The sequence below is a fragment of the Peromyscus californicus genome, unplaced genomic scaffold (genome assembly GCF_007827085.1).
Source record: "Peromyscus californicus insignis strain IS unplaced genomic scaffold, ASM782708v3 Scaffold_6__1_contigs__length_162567912, whole genome shotgun sequence".
NCBI classification, from domain to species: Eukaryota; Metazoa; Chordata; class Mammalia; order Rodentia; family Cricetidae; genus Peromyscus; species Peromyscus californicus.
Genome location: NW_026294584.1, coordinates 83,007,924 through 83,025,549, shown reverse-complemented (window position 1 = coordinate 83,025,549; position 17,626 = coordinate 83,007,924).

Genomic DNA, 17,626 nt, shown 5'->3' with positions numbered 1-17,626 from the left:
AGGCTGCCCTTGAGTTCACACAAACCCTCCTGCCTCTATCCATCAAGTGCTGGGATTGGAGGTCAGCTATAAATACTTCCTTCAAGTTCAATCATGCTCATAACTGACAGTTCATCCTTCCATCATATGGTCTATTTTCCTTTGCTACTTAGAATCGAGCTTCTGTTATTTACAAGTGAGATTCTCAGCCATTTCCCATTTCCCAGGGAAAAAGAATTAAAGGAAAACTTCATGTTTGTCTTCTAGAATGTACATGATTTTGTGTTAATGATGGTTAGCAATAATTTGCAGTGTTTGCTTTGCCTTGTACTCTAAAGTGCCTGAACTTGAACAGGGACCACAGCCTAAGGAAACAGGATGCTGGGGGTTAAACCTGAAGCGACCCTCACATCTCCTCTTCCATTGACATCTTTGCAATTGAACAAGTGAAATCACACTGAGAAGCAATGAAAACACCACAGACTTACAGGCCCTCGAGAAGACACTAGCTCATGTTAGCAACTCACCGAACATCCTGCTTGGAAATCTGAAACCGACTGAAAGCCCTGTTGTTTTTATGGTTATAAATGACCCTACTCAGACCTTTATGTCTCTGGTTAAAACACTGTTCTTGGATAAAGATATCAAGCATCAAGTAAGAGGAAACCACCACCACCCCTAAAACACACAGCTAACTTTCAGAATGTAAAAAAATATGGTTAAACAAAATTGTCAAGCCAACTGATGCAAGTTTTCTTTCCTGTGACTACATAAGCAAAATTCTTTTGCATGATACTGAGTTTGATGTGGTATAGCACATAAAAGAGAAAGCATTGTATTTGCACAGAAACCAGGTAACTCTTCCTACAAACTGAGGAAGAAATTACCTACGTGTCAGCTCCTGCACCCCCTGGTGTAAATAAGCTTACTGGGGTACCAGGCATTATTATTACTAATACATAAACTTGACAGAAACTAAATCTCAGTGCACACGTTCATTCACACCAGATTCTTCACCTCCGTTGTTTAATTACTCTTCCTAACAACCTCTGAGGTATGTGTTGTCACCACCATTTGATGGCTAAGGCAACCAAGTATTGCCCAGCATCACCTACTAGGGTGTGGTAGCAGATAGATAGGGCTTTTGAAGACATGCCCCTTCATTCCTACCCATGTGCCTAATTCGGCAGTGCACCAGAAGTTCCTCGGTGAATCCCAGGGGCTGCTGTTTAAATTGTTTCTTGAAGTAGGCATGCAAATCTGGATCCTTCTTTCTAGTAGTAATAATAAATAGATCACAAAAAATAAGAAAGTTATACCAAGACAACATGAACATCAGCAGGAGTGTGAGTGAGTGTGTGTGTGTGTGTGTGTGTGTGTGTGTGTGTGTGTGTGTGTGTGTGTGGTGTGTGACATGTCCTGGAAAAGTTACTAAAGGCTCACCTGTGACACATTTCCAGATTGAGCCACAATAGATCATTAAAAAGAAAACAGTCCACCACTGAATAAAACACTTGAATTGGGACCAAATCCTGCACACAAGGAAGCATGACAGACTTTTCTGTCAGGTGCTTTTTGGGACAGTCACCGAAATTATGATGCCTTAGATTATAAAAAGAAGTGTAGAACAATGTTAAGTTTGTTTCATTTGATGCTATACTGTGAGCATTCAAAGGCATATTTTTATTTATATTAAAGCATATACAGGTTTTACAGCTGACTGTAACAGGCTGCTATGTCTGCAAGCACCCTCTTTTGAAGGTTCAGGGGAAAGAAAAAAGAGAGAATAATAAGGAATCACCCCCACAAAAATACAGCTCTCAACTCAAAGAGAATAAAAGAAAGTTTATTCTAGAACCAAAATTTAAATAACCATGCCCTGGGACACAATGTTCCAAATGGAAGCAGTTTCATGGAGCTTTATGGTAACAGAAGGAAGAAAGTTATAAATCAAGGCATTTTTTTCTTTCCTTCCTTCCTTTCTTTCTTTCTTTCTTTCTTTCTTTCTTTTTTTTTTTTTTTTTTTTGTGTGTGTGTGTGTGTGTGTGTGTGTGTGTGTATTGGTAGAAGCACCTGGGAGGTAATTTCTGCAAAATGGGAGAATCTCAACTATAGGCCTTAGATGTTATCTCCTGGCATTTTTCGCCCTTCCCTGCCCTTCCCTTGGTAGAAGATAAGGCTTTGTTAAGTAAATACATCCCAAGGGTTTTTTTTAATCTGTTTATCAGGATATTAGATCTGACACTGATGTGGGCAAGGAATGGCTCTTTGCGGGGCTAAAGATAGAGAAATTGTAGTTATACTCTGGGAGCTGCAATAGTCCAAACTCTCCATAGTCACTGAAGTTTTAGTAAATATTTGTGGACAGAGCTTCTTTTCCAGAACTCTGGTACACAGGATGAAGCAAATGTGACAAAATCTTTAAAAAACAGGTAATGGGGAAATGCAGAAATTATTTACATGGCCTTCACATTTGTTTTGGCTATTTGAATTATTTCAAAAAATGATGATTATGGTTGGCTAACCCAGGAACCCTGGTTTCAGGTTCAGCTTTCTCATCATCCCTCTATGACATGTATAATGGTCAAAATGAAAATGGCCCCTATAGATTCATGGGGAGAATTAAATGTTTCCCTTATAAGAGTTGCCAGCCGGGCGGTGGTGGTGCACACCTTTAATCCCAGCACTCGGGAGGCAGAGCCAGGCGGATCTCTGTGAGTTTGAGGCCAGCCTGGACTACCAAGTGAGTTCCAGGAAAGGCGCAAAGCTACACAGAGAAACCCTGTCTCGAAAAACCAAAAAAAAAAAAAAAGAGTTGCCATAGTCGTGGTGTCTCTTCACACCAATAGAAACCTAAGAGTCGAGAGAACTGGACCTGCCTGGACTGAATCTACCAGGTTGAACTCAATCCCCAGGGGAGTCTTTGCCCTGGAGGAGATGGGAATGGGGGGAGGGGCTGGGGGGAAAGGGGGGGGGGCGGAAGGGGGAAAAACAAAGGAATCCATGGCTGATATGTAAAATTAAATTAAATTATAAAATTAAAAAAAAAGAAACCTAAGAGTAATGTTTGTTCTTCCATATAACCTCTTTGGACCGTCCCTCTCTGGGCATCAAATACACACCTCTTTTTGAACTGTGACTTGTCATTCAATTATGCAAATAAACCTCTTTGTACAGGGTATTGAGTCACCTACAGAGTATTCAGGTGAGACTCCTTAAGGAGCACATTAAATTGGTGAGGATTATGACTACTCTTAGCAGCAGACTGGATCTGCTATGTAATACATGCACCATGAAAATGGGGGACTCTGTGCAAAAATTATTTACAGTTTCAGGAAGGTGGTAGTGGAGCATTAAAATGAGCATGGTGTTCCTGGAAGCCGGGAGCTGGCAACTTTCACATGAAGCCAACCTGGACTGCAGCCTTCTGTGTTGCTGAGCTAGAGTTGGGGCCAGAACTGGATCACCCTGAAGGGGAAGAGAGGAGAATACCCTGGAGGGCCTTCTGTCTTTTCAAACACATTGGGTCTCACCTTTCAGTAACGTCAATCAGTTATTTGAGCAGCATCTCTGCAGTAACACCAGTTACTCATCTGTTTGTGAAGCCGTGTGTCTCAGTCCTATTCTGTCAAAAAAGGCCTGCCACGCTCTCCCTTCTCTTTAATTATCATTGATGTTGCCTTTAATCTAGGCTAGATCATATTGCTGTGTGTTCCCAAAGTCACCTTCACAATGACAGTGCTTAGATCAGATTTTTTTCTTTTGACTGGTCTAGTCGCCTTTCCTCCTTCAGGGTCCATAAGTTCAAGGAAGGTAGGGCAGCCTTTGTTTTCTTTATCTCTGTGATGCATTTCTCTAGAACAGTGCCAAAGACAACCTATTGTAAGTATCTATTGAGCATAGCAATAATTATAGTAGTAGCTAAAATTTTTTACACCATCAGATATTTTAATTATAACCATTGTAGTAGGTGGGGAATGGTAGCTTGTTGTGGTTTTAATTTGAATTTTTCCGATGACTAATAAGTACCTTTTCATGTACTATTGGCCTTTAAGAAACCCTGGAAGTTGGGGTGGTAGGGTTGTCACAACAAAGTCCTACCACAAATGGGGTGGCTGAAATAGCAGAAATTTATTTTTCCCCCAGTTCTGGAGGTTGGAAGTCAGGCATCAAGATGTCTGAGCACTCTTTGACATCCAAATGGCACCCTTCCTGCATGTTCACAAGATTCCCTATAAATGTCTGTGTCTTTCAAAAAAAATAAATAAGGATAACCCTTCTTGGTGTACTCAATCCTCCTCCTTCACACCATCCCTTTGTATCAGCCACCAAGACCTAGAGGCATTCTGTACCTGGAAACCCACCGGACACACTAGCCTGGGAATCAGGTAGGTGATCCGGACTCTCCTTCCTGTCCTCCATTACTAAATCTCCAGTGTCATTCCCAGCCCTGTAGAAGACTACTTGCAGGAGACTATCCTCCCTCTCTGCCACCATTCCCTGGGACTTCACCACACCTCATGACAGACTCAGCTTTCCCCCTTCCTATGGAACCTCTCAGTCCCCTCTTCTAGCCTATCTCCATTCCTTCATGTCAACCACCAATATCTAGAAAACATTCTACCCCAGAACTCTGGGGGCCATACCTGGCAGAGACTCAGAAGCTCTCCTTATCAGGCAACCCACAGTCACCACACATTCCTAAGATCCAGAGAAAGCAGCAGAAACCAAGGAACAGAACATCTACCCAACAAAGACAAGACCATGTATCAACATCTAGAATTAGAATCATTCAAAATCCAGATGCCTAGATACCAGCGCAAAAACACAATTATACTCAAGACAATATGGCTCCACCAGAACCACACAACCCTAATATAGTAGGCCCTGAGAAATGCAATACAGCTGAAGCTCAAGAAAAGGACTTAAACGCTATTATGAATATGTTCAAGTGTTATGGAATATTAATTAAAGATGTTAATTCTTTTATGCTGTGGAATATTGATTTAATGATGAAAAGATGTGTTGCATTCTTTGATATTGCATTTGTTTAACTCTGCTAAGCTGTGTTACTTTGCCTGTCTGAAACACCTGATTGGGCTAATAAAGAGCTAAATGGCCAATAGCTAGACAGGAGAGAGAAATAGGCAGGGCTGTCAGAGAGAATAAAAAGAGAGAAGAGGAGGAAATGAGAAAAGGAGAGGAAGACACCAAAGGTCAGCCACCCAGCTATACAGTCAGCCACAGAGTAAGAAGGAATGAACGACATATAGAATTGAGAAAGGTAAAAGCCCAGAGGTAAAAGATAAACAGCACAATTTAAGAAAAGCTGGCTGGAAATAAGCCAAGCCCAGGCCAGGCATTCATAAGTAAAAATAAGTCTCTGTGTATTTATTTGGGAGCTGGGTAGTGGCCCCCAAAAAAGCAAAGAGTAAAAAGAGTTAGAAAAATAAAAACCCATCAATATTCAAGACCTTAAAGAGAATACGAATAGATCCATTAATGAAGTCTGTGAAAATACAAATGAACAGTGGAACGAAATGATGAATACCAGAGAGGGAAGAGAGAAACTTAGGCATTGAAGACAAGATAGAAGAAATAGATACCTCAGTCAAAGAAAATATTAAACCTTCAAAATTTCATGCACAAAACATCCAGGAAGTATGGGACACTATGAAAAGAAAAAAATCTATGAATAATAGAAAAGAGAGAAAGGAGAAGAAACCCAGATTAATGGCACAGAAAATATTTTCAACAAAATGAAAGAAAATCTCCCCAACCTAAATAAAAAGACACCTATCAAGGTCCAAAAAGCATGCAGAACACCAAATAGGCTGGACCTAAAAAGAAAGTCCCCTTGGCATGTAAGAATCAAAACACTGAACATACAGAACAAAGAAAGAATAGTAAAAGCTGAAAGGGAAAAAGACCAAGTATTACATAAAGGCAGACCCATTAGAATAACACCTGACTTCTCAATGGATACTCTGAAAGCTAGAAGGAGCTGGATGAATGTTCTACAAACTCTAAGAGACCACGTAGGCCAGCTCAGATCTCTTTATTCAGCAAGACTTTAGATCACAATGGATGGAAGAAAAAATCCATAATAACAGCAAATTTAAGCAGTATCTATCTATAAAGCCAGCTCTATAGAAGATGCTATACAGAAACTTCAACCTGAAGAGGTTTACCATACCCAAGAAAACACAAGGAATAAATAATCCCAGAGCAGCATATGAAAAGGGTGGGGGGCCCACACTGTAACAACAAAATATCAGGAGTCAACAAAGACCGTTCTTTGATAATCCTCAACATCAGTGGTCTCAACTCCAAATAAAAAGTCACAAATTAACAGACTGAATACTAAAACAGGATCTATCTTTCTGCTGCATCCAATATACACACCTTAACATCAAGGATAGACATCACCCAAGCGTAAAAGGATGGAAAAAGTATTCCAATCAGATAGACCCAGGAAGCAAGCTTGAATAGCCACTTTCATATATGACAAAATAGACTTCAAAATAAAGCTAATCAGAAGAGATAGGGAAGGCTACTACATACTGATCAAAGGGGGAAAAAATCCCCCAAGAGGATATTATAATTCTAAGCAATCATGCACCGAACACAAGGGCACCCAGTGTTTCTTTGAAAGAAACACTGCTACAGCTTCAATCACATACTGACCCTCACACAGCGATAGTGTGTGACTTCAGTACAGTTTCACCAATAGACATGTTATCCAGATAAAAACTAAACAGAGAAATTCTGGCACTAAACGACATCATAAACCAAATGGATCTGATAAATTGCAGGTGTCCATGTCAGAGGAGCACCAGTTGGCAATTGAAGTTCAAGGTGTCAGCCCACCAGGGGGCAAATCCCTGATGGGTGAATCTCAGATAGGCAAGGCCCCCGAGACCACATACTCCAGAATGTCTTTTGCTTCTGCTGTGCCTTTACATGCTGCTGCCATCTTTCTCTGGTACCTAGCATGGTCTGAATGGGTATGGGGAGATCCCCACTGCCTATAAAGTAGTGTGTTTATCTCATGGAAACATCATGTTCTACTGGGCATTTTTACCTGTGGATTATTATGAAGATAATTTCCTCTTAAGCTGTACTGTCTAATTTTTGATGATTAAAGATATATATAAGGAATTGTCACACAGCTAGGGTCTGTGAGTTTCACCTAAGGAGCTGAATGAATCATAGTTCAGGTTAATGATTAAGGAAAACAATTGAGTCCCAGGAGCCAAACAGGCACAAATTCTTTTAATCTTAATGTTAAAAGATGCTTTTGCAGGTTTCAGTGTGCATCATAGCTGAAACAAATCCTCAAAATAACACCAAGTTTGATTAGATGTTTTTGATAATAGCTTTGAGATGGAAAAACCCTAGAAAACAATCTAAAGTTCACAAGGATCCATAGCTGTGTTGTGGGTAGCCATTCCAACCTTGATCTGCAAGTTCCAACCCCCATTGAGGCTTCAGTAACTGTCATGCCTACAAGGCGGGGCCAAGAGAGGACCCTGAAGACCCAAGATCCAGATGCACCATCTCTCTTGGTTCCTGGACCCTGGACACTGGAGGTAGAAACCAGCAGAGTTCTCCAGAGAACACCACCGGACTGTGCCATGCCTTTCCTAGACCCTGCAACCTACCTATCCCTTCATTTGTAAGTTATGCCACTAAATAAACCTCCCTTTTAACTACGTGGAGTGGCCTTAATATTTCAACCAGTATCTGGCGCCCAACATGGGGCATGAACCTACGACCCTGAGATTAAGAGTCTCATGCTCTACTGACTGAACTAGCAGGGCTTTCTATAGCATTTGAGCTGAAGAGAGGAGAGTACCACAGACACAGAGGAGGCTGCCATGGCCGCTGAACCCATCCATGGCTGCCAGATGATGCCAATGGGCATGAAGACACCTGCGGCAATAGGTATTCCAACCATGTTATAAATCAGTGCCAGCACCAGATTGACCCGGATCCTCCCGACAGTCCTCTTGGAGAGATGAATGCTGGACACCACATCCAATAGGTCATTTCTGATAAGAACCACATCTGCTGCTTCGATGGCAACATCTGTGCCAGTTCCAATAGCAATTTCCACATCGGCCTGGGCCAAGGCTGGGGAGTCGTTCACCCCATCTCCCACCATGGCTACTTTCTTCCCCTCATTCTGGAGCTCCTGGACCTTGGCCACCTTGTAAGAAGGCAGTACCTTAGCGAAGACTTTGTTGATGCCAACCTAAGAGGCAATGGCTCTGACTGTCTTCTGGTTGTCCCCTGTGATCAGAAATATTTGATAACCTTTCCTTGCATATAGTCTTGTATTAAGTTAGAACCTTCTTATTTAGACAAAAGGGGGAGATGTAGTGAGTAGCCATTCCAACCTTGCTCTCGAAGTTCCAACCCCCATTGAGGCTTCGGTAACTGTCACACCTACAAGGCAGGGCCAAGAGAGGACCCTGAAGACCTGAGATCCAGATGCTCCATCTCTTTTGGTTCCTGGACCCTGGACGCTGGAGGTAAACCCAGCAGAGTTCTCCAGAGAACACCACCGGACTGTGCCATGCCTTAATATTTCAACCAATAAGTGGGTATGTACCCTAAAGATTTAATATAAAGCTGACTAATTGTTTTTCATGTATGAAAGTTTAGATTTGTGATTCCTTTAAGATTTCTTATAAGATTACCTTTCAAAAATAGCAGTAAAGGGAATGACTTTTTCCTTATAACCACAATATGCAGCCTGCCAGTAAAAGAAATGGCTGAGAAAAATACCCTGATTGCTCACACTCTGCTAATCTATAACAAGTTACTTAGATGTAAATTTATATGGGTTCTTGAGATCACTTTGTTTTAATCATGTAAGGGAAGTGAAAAACATGCTTTTACCCGTGTTCATTTATAATCATTTACTTGTAAAATAGAATGTAACTACATTGTAATTTTTATATTGCTTGAAAGATGCAAGCTGTAAAGGAAGAATAAAGATAGAGTTAGGCCGGTAGTGGTGCATGCCTTTAACCCCAACACTCGGGAGGCAGAGCCAGTCGGATCTCTGTGAGTTCAAGGCCAGCCTGGTCTACAGAGCAAGATCCAGGACAGGCACCAAAACTACACAGAGAAATCCTGTCTCTAAAAACAAACAACAACAAAAAGAGTTAGAAGGAAAGCTTCAAGAGAGACAGCAGGGACATTTCTGGGTAGGGATAAGAAAGAGAATATAGAACACAGAATAAAGAATACAAAAGAAGGAAACCATCAAGAGGGTGTGTGAGTGTCTTTTTCCTTGCCCCTTCAGATAAAAAAGTCACAGTACACTGACTCCATTGATTCCCCTTTGAGTCCTGCATTGCTGGAAGCTGGTCTCCCAGGCAGCGAAAACAAATATTTACAGAACATTTCACCCCAACACAAAAGAATATACCTTATTCTCTGCACCTCATGGAACTTTCCCCAAAATTGACCACATACTCATTCACAAAGCAAGTCTTAAAAAATACAAGAAAATCAAAATAACTCCCTACATACTATCAAACCATCACAGATTAAAACTAGATATCAACAGCAACAGAAACGAAAGAAAGTTTACAAACTCCTAAAAACTGGACAGTTCTCTACTGAATGAAAAATTGATCAAGACAAAAATAAAGAAAGAAATTAAAGACTGTCTAGAATTCAATGAAAATAAATACACAGCATACCCAAACTTATGGGACACAATAAAAGCAGTGCTGAAAAAAGTTTATAGTACTAAGTAACTACATTTAAAAAAATGGATCTTTCTCATGCTCATGGATCAGTAGGATTAAAATAATAAAAATGGCCATCCTACCAAAAGCAATCTACAGATTCAATGCAATCCCCATCAAAATTCCAACACAATTCTTCAGATATTGAAAGGACAATTTTCAGCATCATATGGAAACACAAAAAAAACAGGATAACTGAAACAATCCTGAGTTATAAAATAACTGCAGGAAGTATTATCATCCCCTTCAGGTTGTACTACAGAGCTATAGTAATGAAAACTGAATGGTATTGACACAAAAAAAAACAGACAACTTGGTCAATGGAATCAAACTGAAGACTCAGACATTAATCCACACACCACCTATGAACATCTGATTTTTTATAAAGAAACAAGAAATACACACTGAAAAAAAGAAAAACAAAATGCAGAAAAGAATGTCAATGCTCATCAAACTGTTCAACAGAGCTCTGAGAGGGGAGAAATGAACAGGGAGGGAAGAAGAGAAGGGGAAGGGAAGGAGAGAGGAGACCAGAAGGGACAAGGGAATATAAAAGGAGGTAATGAAAGAGGAAGGGGAGGACAGGGAGGGAAGAGGAAGAAAGGTGAGAGAGAAGGAAAGTGTGTGTGGTGGGGGGACCTAAACAGGGGATGCAGGTCAGTAGTAGAAAACATGCCTAGCATGCACTTGGCCCTAGGTTTGATCTTCAGCACTAGAAAACTATACAAACAAAGCCAACACATATAGAACATACTTTTTTAAAATTTTTTTAGTTTTCTGATACAAGGTTTCTCTGTGTAGCAACCCTGGCTGTCCTGGAACTCCATTTGTAGACCAAGCTGGCCTTGAACTCATGGAGATCCACCTGTCTTTGTCCCCTGAGTGTTGGGATTAAAGACAGGCACCATTATATCTGTTTGTGAAAATTTTTCCTTTTATGTGACTAGTTACCTCTCCTCTTCATAAAAACTTCTTAATGTTTTATGTCACCAACATGTCTGCTCCTGAGGACTGGGTAAGCAGCCTTTATATGGGGGGTGAAGGGGCACAAATCCAGTAATTCCTATGTCTAGACTTAACTGTTGAGACTAGCAGAGCCAGTGTGTAAACAAAGTTTCTACTGTATAGGGCCTTGTGCCATCAGCATTGAAATTGGTCTTAATCTCAGTTTACTCTTTAACCTCTATTTTCATTCAGTGTGGCCTTTAGCAACCTAAATACCTCTAGACAACCATTGCTCCTCTCTAAGCCATAAATTTTCTATGTGGTTTGTTCTTCCATAGACAATGTCTATTCTTACTAAATGTTATAATGCTGGGGTTATTCTCTTGTGGGAAGTTATAACTTGGGCTGGTGAGATGACTCAGCAGGTAAAAGAACTTGCCACTTGAGGCAGTGTAAATCTGAAGACCTAAGTTCAGTTCCCAGGACTCAGATAAAGGCAGAAGAGGAAAACTAACTTGACAAAATTACACTGTGACATGCAAGCCCCATCCCCCATGCCCAAACACAAATAAGAATATAATACTAAATAAAATTTTAAAAGAAATTATGACAACAAGCCACACTGACTATTTGAGGCCACACCAGCTACCAGAAATCAAGCCCTCCCGTGGCCCTCCCTCACTCTCTTGGTGGCCACCCACCCCACTCCAATTCCCCCTCCCCTCCTAGGCACTATGTCCCAACTCCCAACTTGAGTGAAGACCCCCTGCTCAACCAGAGGCCACACAAGTCAGAAGACAAGAGATGAAACAGAAACCAAGGAACAAAACACACATCCAAAGAGACCAACTCAGAAATTGGCACCTAGACCTAAAATCACCCCAAATCCAGATGTCTATTTGCCAACATAAGAATGTAATCAACAACAGTCAAGGCAATATGTCACCACCAGAACCAGCTATCCTACTACAGGAAGCCCTGAATATTCCAACACAGCTGAAGCACAAAAGAAACACCTTAAAACCAACTTTATGAAGATGATAAAGTTCCTTAAAGAGGAAATGAATAAATCCCTTAAAGAAAGCCAAGAAAATGAACAAACTGTTAAAAAAAAAAAGTAATAAAACTGTTCAAGACATGGTAATGGAAATAGAAGCAATAAAAAAAACTACACACACAAACAGGTAATTATGAAAATAAAAGAAATCTAGACAAGCAAAGAAGAATTGCAAGAGGCAAACATCACCAACAGAATGCAAGAGGCGGAAGACAGAATCTCAGACACTGAAGATATGATAGAAGAAATGATACATTGGTCAAAGAAAATGTTAAATCTAAAAAATTCCTAAAATGAAACATCCAGAAAATCTGGGACACTACGAAAAGACAAAACCTAAGAATAATAGGAATAGAAGCAGGAGAAAAATCCCAGCTCAAAGACCCAGAAAATACATTCAACAAAATCATAGAAGAAAATTTTCCTAACCTAAAGAAGGAGCTGCCTATCCAAGTACAAAGAGTTTACAGAACACCAATTAGATTGGATCAGAAAAGAAAGTCCCCTCAACACATAATTATCAAAACACTAAACATGCCAAACAAAGAAGGAATACTAAAAGTTGTAGCTGAAGTTTTCCTGTGTCCTGCCTGGCCCTCAGTCAGGACAAATCTCTCACCTGCCAGTCCCTCAGCCACTCAGACCCAAGTAAACATACAGAGGCTTATATTATTTATGAACTGTATGACCATTAGCTCAAGCTTATTACTGACTAGTTCTTACATTTAAATTACGCATATTTATTTATTTATGTTTAGTCACGTGGCTTGGTACCTTTTCTCAGTTCGGTCTTCACATATTGCTTCCTCTGTGTCTGGCTGGCGACTCCTGACTCTGCCTTCCTCTTCCCAGAATTCTTCTTGTCTGTTTATCCCACCTATACTTCCTGCCTGGCTACTGGCCAGTCAGCATTTTATTTATCAACCAATCAGAGCAACACACATTCACAGCATACAGAATGACATTCCACAGAAAAAAAGCTGCATGGGAAAAGGATCAAGTAACATATAAAGGCAGACCTATTAGAATTATATCTGACTTTTCAGTGGAGACTCTAAAAGTCAAAAGGATCTGGACAGATGTCCTACATACTCTAAGAGACCACAGATGTCAGCCCAAACTACTATACCCAGCAAAATTTTCAATCACCAATGGAGAAAACAAGATACTCCATGATAAATTCAAATTTAAACAATATCTATCCACAAACCCAGCCCTACAGACGGTACTAGAAAAAAAAACTCCAACACAAGGAGGTTAACTACACCCATAAAAACATACAAATTGGCCGGGCGGTGGTGGCGCACACCTTTAATCCCAGCACTCAGGAGGCAGAGCCAGGCAGATCTCTGTGAGTTCGAGGCCAGCCTGGACTACCAAGTGAGTTCCAAGAAAAGGCGCAAAGCTACACAGAGAAACCCTGTCTCGAAAAACCAAAAAAAAAAAAAAAAAATACAAATTGGAAAGGAAGAAGTCAAAGTATCATTATTTGCAGATGATATGATAGTATACATAAGTGACCCCAAAAACTTTACCAGAAAACTCCTACAGCTGATAAACACCTTCAGTGAAGTGGCTGGATACAAGATAAACTCAAAAAAATTAGTAGCCCAACTATATACAGATGACAAATGAACTGAGAAAGAAATTAGGGAAATAACCCCCTTCACAACAGACATAAATAACATAAAATATCTTGGGGTAACTTTAACAAAGCAGAAGAAAGACTTGTATGATAAAAGCTTCAAGTCTTTGAGGAAAGAAATTGAAGAAGGTATCAGAAGATGAAAAGATCTCCCATGCTCATGGATCAGTAGAATCAACATAGTAAAAATCGCCATCCTCTGAGGGGTCACCAACTGGATCAGGCCCTCTGAATGGGTGAGACAGTTGATTGGCTTGATCTGTTTGGGAGGCATCCAGGCAGTGGTACCGGGTCCTGTGCTCATTGCATAAGTTGGCTGCTTGAAACCTGGGGCCTATGCAGGATTGCTTGGCTCAGCCTGGGAGGAGGGGACTGGACCTACCTGGACTGAGTCTACCAGGTTGATCTCAGTCTGTGGGGAAGGCTTTGCCCTGGAGGAGATGGGAATGGGGGGTGCTGGGGGAAAGGTGAGGGGTGCGGAAGGGGTGAGAACAAGGGAATCCGTGGCTGAAATGTAGAACTGAATTGTATTGCAAAATAAAAATAAAAAAAAAGAAATTAAAAAAATTTAGGAGGAAGATAAAAAAAAAATCGCCATCCTACCAAAAACAATCTACAGATTCAGTGAAATCCCCATAAAAATTCCAGCACAATTCTTCATAGATCTTGAAAGGACAATTTTCTGCTTCATGTGGAAACACACAGACACACACAGAGAAAAGCAAAATAACTAAAACAATCCTGAATCATAAAAGAACTTCCAGAGTTATCACCATCCTGATTTCAAGTTGCACTACAGAGCTGTAGTAATAAAAACTTCATGGTATTAGCATAAAAATAAACACACTCATCAAAGGAATTGAATCAAAGACCCAGACATAAATCCACATCCCAATGAACATCTGATTTTTGATAAAGGAGCCAGAAAGAAACAATGGGAAAAAAAAGAAAGCATCTTCAACAAATGGTACTGGTTTCAATGGCTGTCTGCATATAGAAGAATGAAAATAGATCCATATGTATCACCCTATCCAAAACTCAAGTTCAAGTAGATCAAAGACCTCAACATAAAATCAGATACACTGAACCTGACAGAAGAGAAAGTAGGGAATAGCCTTGAATGTGTTGGCACAGGAGACAACTTCCTGAACAGAACACCAATAGCTCAGGCACTAAGGTAGATAGGCAATAAATGAGATCTCATGAAACTGAAAAGCTTCTGTAAGGCAAAGAACACTGTCAATAGGACAAAACAGCAGCCTATAGAATGGGAAAAGATTTTCACCAACCTCATCCCATAGAAGGTTAATATACAAAGTATATTAAAAAAAAACTCAAGAAAGTAGACATCAATAAACCAAATAATCCAATTTAAAAATGGGTACAGATCTAAACAGAAAATTCTCAATACAAGAATCTCAAATAGCTGAGAAACACTTTAAAAATGTTCAACATCCTTATCCATTAGGGAAATGTAGATCGAAACTACTTTTAGATTCCAACTTATACCTGTCAGAATGACTAAGATCAATAACACAAGTGAAAATTCATTCTGGGGAGGATGTGGAGCAAGGAGAATACTCCTCCATTGCTGGTGGGAATGCAATCTTGTTGAGCCACTATGGAAATCAATATGTGTTTCCTCAGAAAATTGGGAATCAATCTACTTCAAGACCTAGCTATACCATTCTTAGGCATATACCCAAAGGACACTCCATCCTACCACAAGGAAACTTGCTCAATTATGTTCATAGTAGCTTTATTCATAATAGCCCCAAACTGTAAACAACATAGATGTCCTTCAACCAGAGAATGGATTAAAAAAAAAGTGGCACATTTACACAATGGAGTATTACTTAGCTGTTAAAAATAAAGATATCATGAAATTTGCATGCATCTAGAACTATAAAAAAGCATCCTGAATGAGGTTACCCAGACCCAGAAAGACAAACATGGTATGTACTCATTAACAAGTGGATATTAGCTGTTAAGTAAATGATAATCATGCTACAATCCACAGACCCAGAAAGGCTAAGTAATGAGGGCTTAAGGGGGGATGCAAGAATCTCCCTGGGAAGGAGAAATAGAATAGATTTTGCTTGTAGGTAGACTGAGGGTGGGTGGAAATGGGATCGTTCCCAAGAGGGATCAGGTTTGGGGGGGGGGGGATTGGAAGTAGATGGTATGGGGAGAGATGACTGGAATTGGAGGACATCGGGAGAGACAATGTGGAAACCTAGTGCAGTAGAAACACCCAGGATTCTATGAGGATGACCCTATTGAGGACTCTGTCTTTGGATTTCTATTGCTGTGAAGAGACACCATGACCATGACAACTCTTACAAAGGAAAACATTTAATTGGGGCTGTCTTACAGTTCAGAGGTAAACCTGAATTATCATCATGGTGGGAAACATGGCAACATGCAGGCAGATATGGTGCTAGAGAGGTAGCTGAGAGCTCTACATATTGATCCACAGGCAGCAGAAGGAGACTGTGTGCCACACTAGGCATAACTTGAGCATATGAGACTTTAAATCCTGCCTCCACAGTGACACACTTCCTCCAACAAGGCCACATCTCCTAATAGTGCCACTCCCTATAGACCAAGCATTCAAACACATGAGTCTATGGGAGCCATTCCTATTCAAACCACCACAGATTCCTAGTAAAGGATACAGAGACTGAACCGGCCATCTTCTGTAACCAGGCAAAGCTTCCAGTGGTGGGACTGGGACACTAACGCAGCCACAAAACCTTCCTCTTATAATCTATCCTGCTGTCTGCAAGATGTGCTGGGGCAATGGAGCTGCAGAACTTGTGAGGGTGGCCAACCAATGACTAATCTAATTTGAGGCCCAGACATGAGTGAGAGCCCATGCTCTACTGTGCCTGGATGACCAGGAATGGGGGTGGGAACTGGATAGCCCAGAGACCTTGGAGCTTGGGAAACCCCAGGGAAGAAGGGGAGGAAGAATTGTAGGAGCCAGAGGACTCAAGGACACCAGAAGAACATGGCCCACAGAATCAACTAAGCAGGGCTCATATGGCTCACAGAGACTGAAGCGACAATCACCAGAGCCTACGTGGGTCTGCACTAGGTCTTTGTTTATATGTTAGTTAGGGTTGTTAGCTTAGTAGCTTTGAGGGACTCCTAACAGTGGGAGTGGAGGTGTCTCTGACTCTTTTGCCTGCTCTTGGGACCCTTTTCCTCTTACTGGATTGCCTTGCCCAGCTTTGATATGAGGGTTTGTGCCCAGTCTTACTATATCTTGTTTATCTGAGTTTGGCTGATATCTGTGGGAGGCCTGCTCTTTTCTGGAGGGAAACAGAGGAGGAGTGGCTCTGGGGATTAGGGAAGGTGGGGGCGGGAGGTGCTGGGGGTAAAGGGAAAGAGGAAACTGCTGTCAGGAGATATGAGAGAATAATAAATAAAAAGTAAATAAATAAACAAACAAATAAAAGGTTATGACTGTATTTTAAGAATGGAATTTATTAGACTCTAAGGTTGTTCCTGTATATATATGTAAGATTGCATATATTAGCCGAGCATTAGTGGTGCACACCTTTAAACCCAGCACTTAGGAGGCAGAGGCAGGCAGATCTCTGTGAGTTTGAGGCCAGCCTGGTCTACAGAGTGAGTTCCTGGACAGCCAAAGAAACCCTGCCCCCCAAAAAAAAATTTAAAAAAAGAAAGGAAGGAAGATATATATATATACCCTTTCCAACATTTGATAACCACAAGCATATTGAGGCGTTACGTTGATTTAGCACATTGGAGTGGTGAGTGAAACAAATAATTCAATGAGTACTGTTAAAAATAAAACTTTTTGAAAGCAAGGCAACAAGAAGGAGTGATTAATTTTAGATCTGGGTCTCATTGTTTGTAAAATGTTAAACTGGTGTTGACACCTTCTCTGGTGGTTTGAATGAGAATGGCCTCCTATCATAGGGGTACTTATTTGAATGTTTGGTTCCCTAAGGGGGCATTCTCATTCAAACCACCACACCTTCTTACCTCACTTAATGAGTAGCAGCACTAGCTAAGACTTCTTACCATGTTTAACTAACAGCAGCAAGCCGGGCGGTGGTGGCGCACGCCTTTAATCCCAGCACTCGGGAGGCAGAGCCAGGCGGATCTCTGTGAGTTCGAGGCCAGCCTGGTCTCCAGAGCGAGTTCCAGGAAAGGCGCAAAGCTACACAGAGAAACCCTGTCTCGAAAAACCAAAAAAAA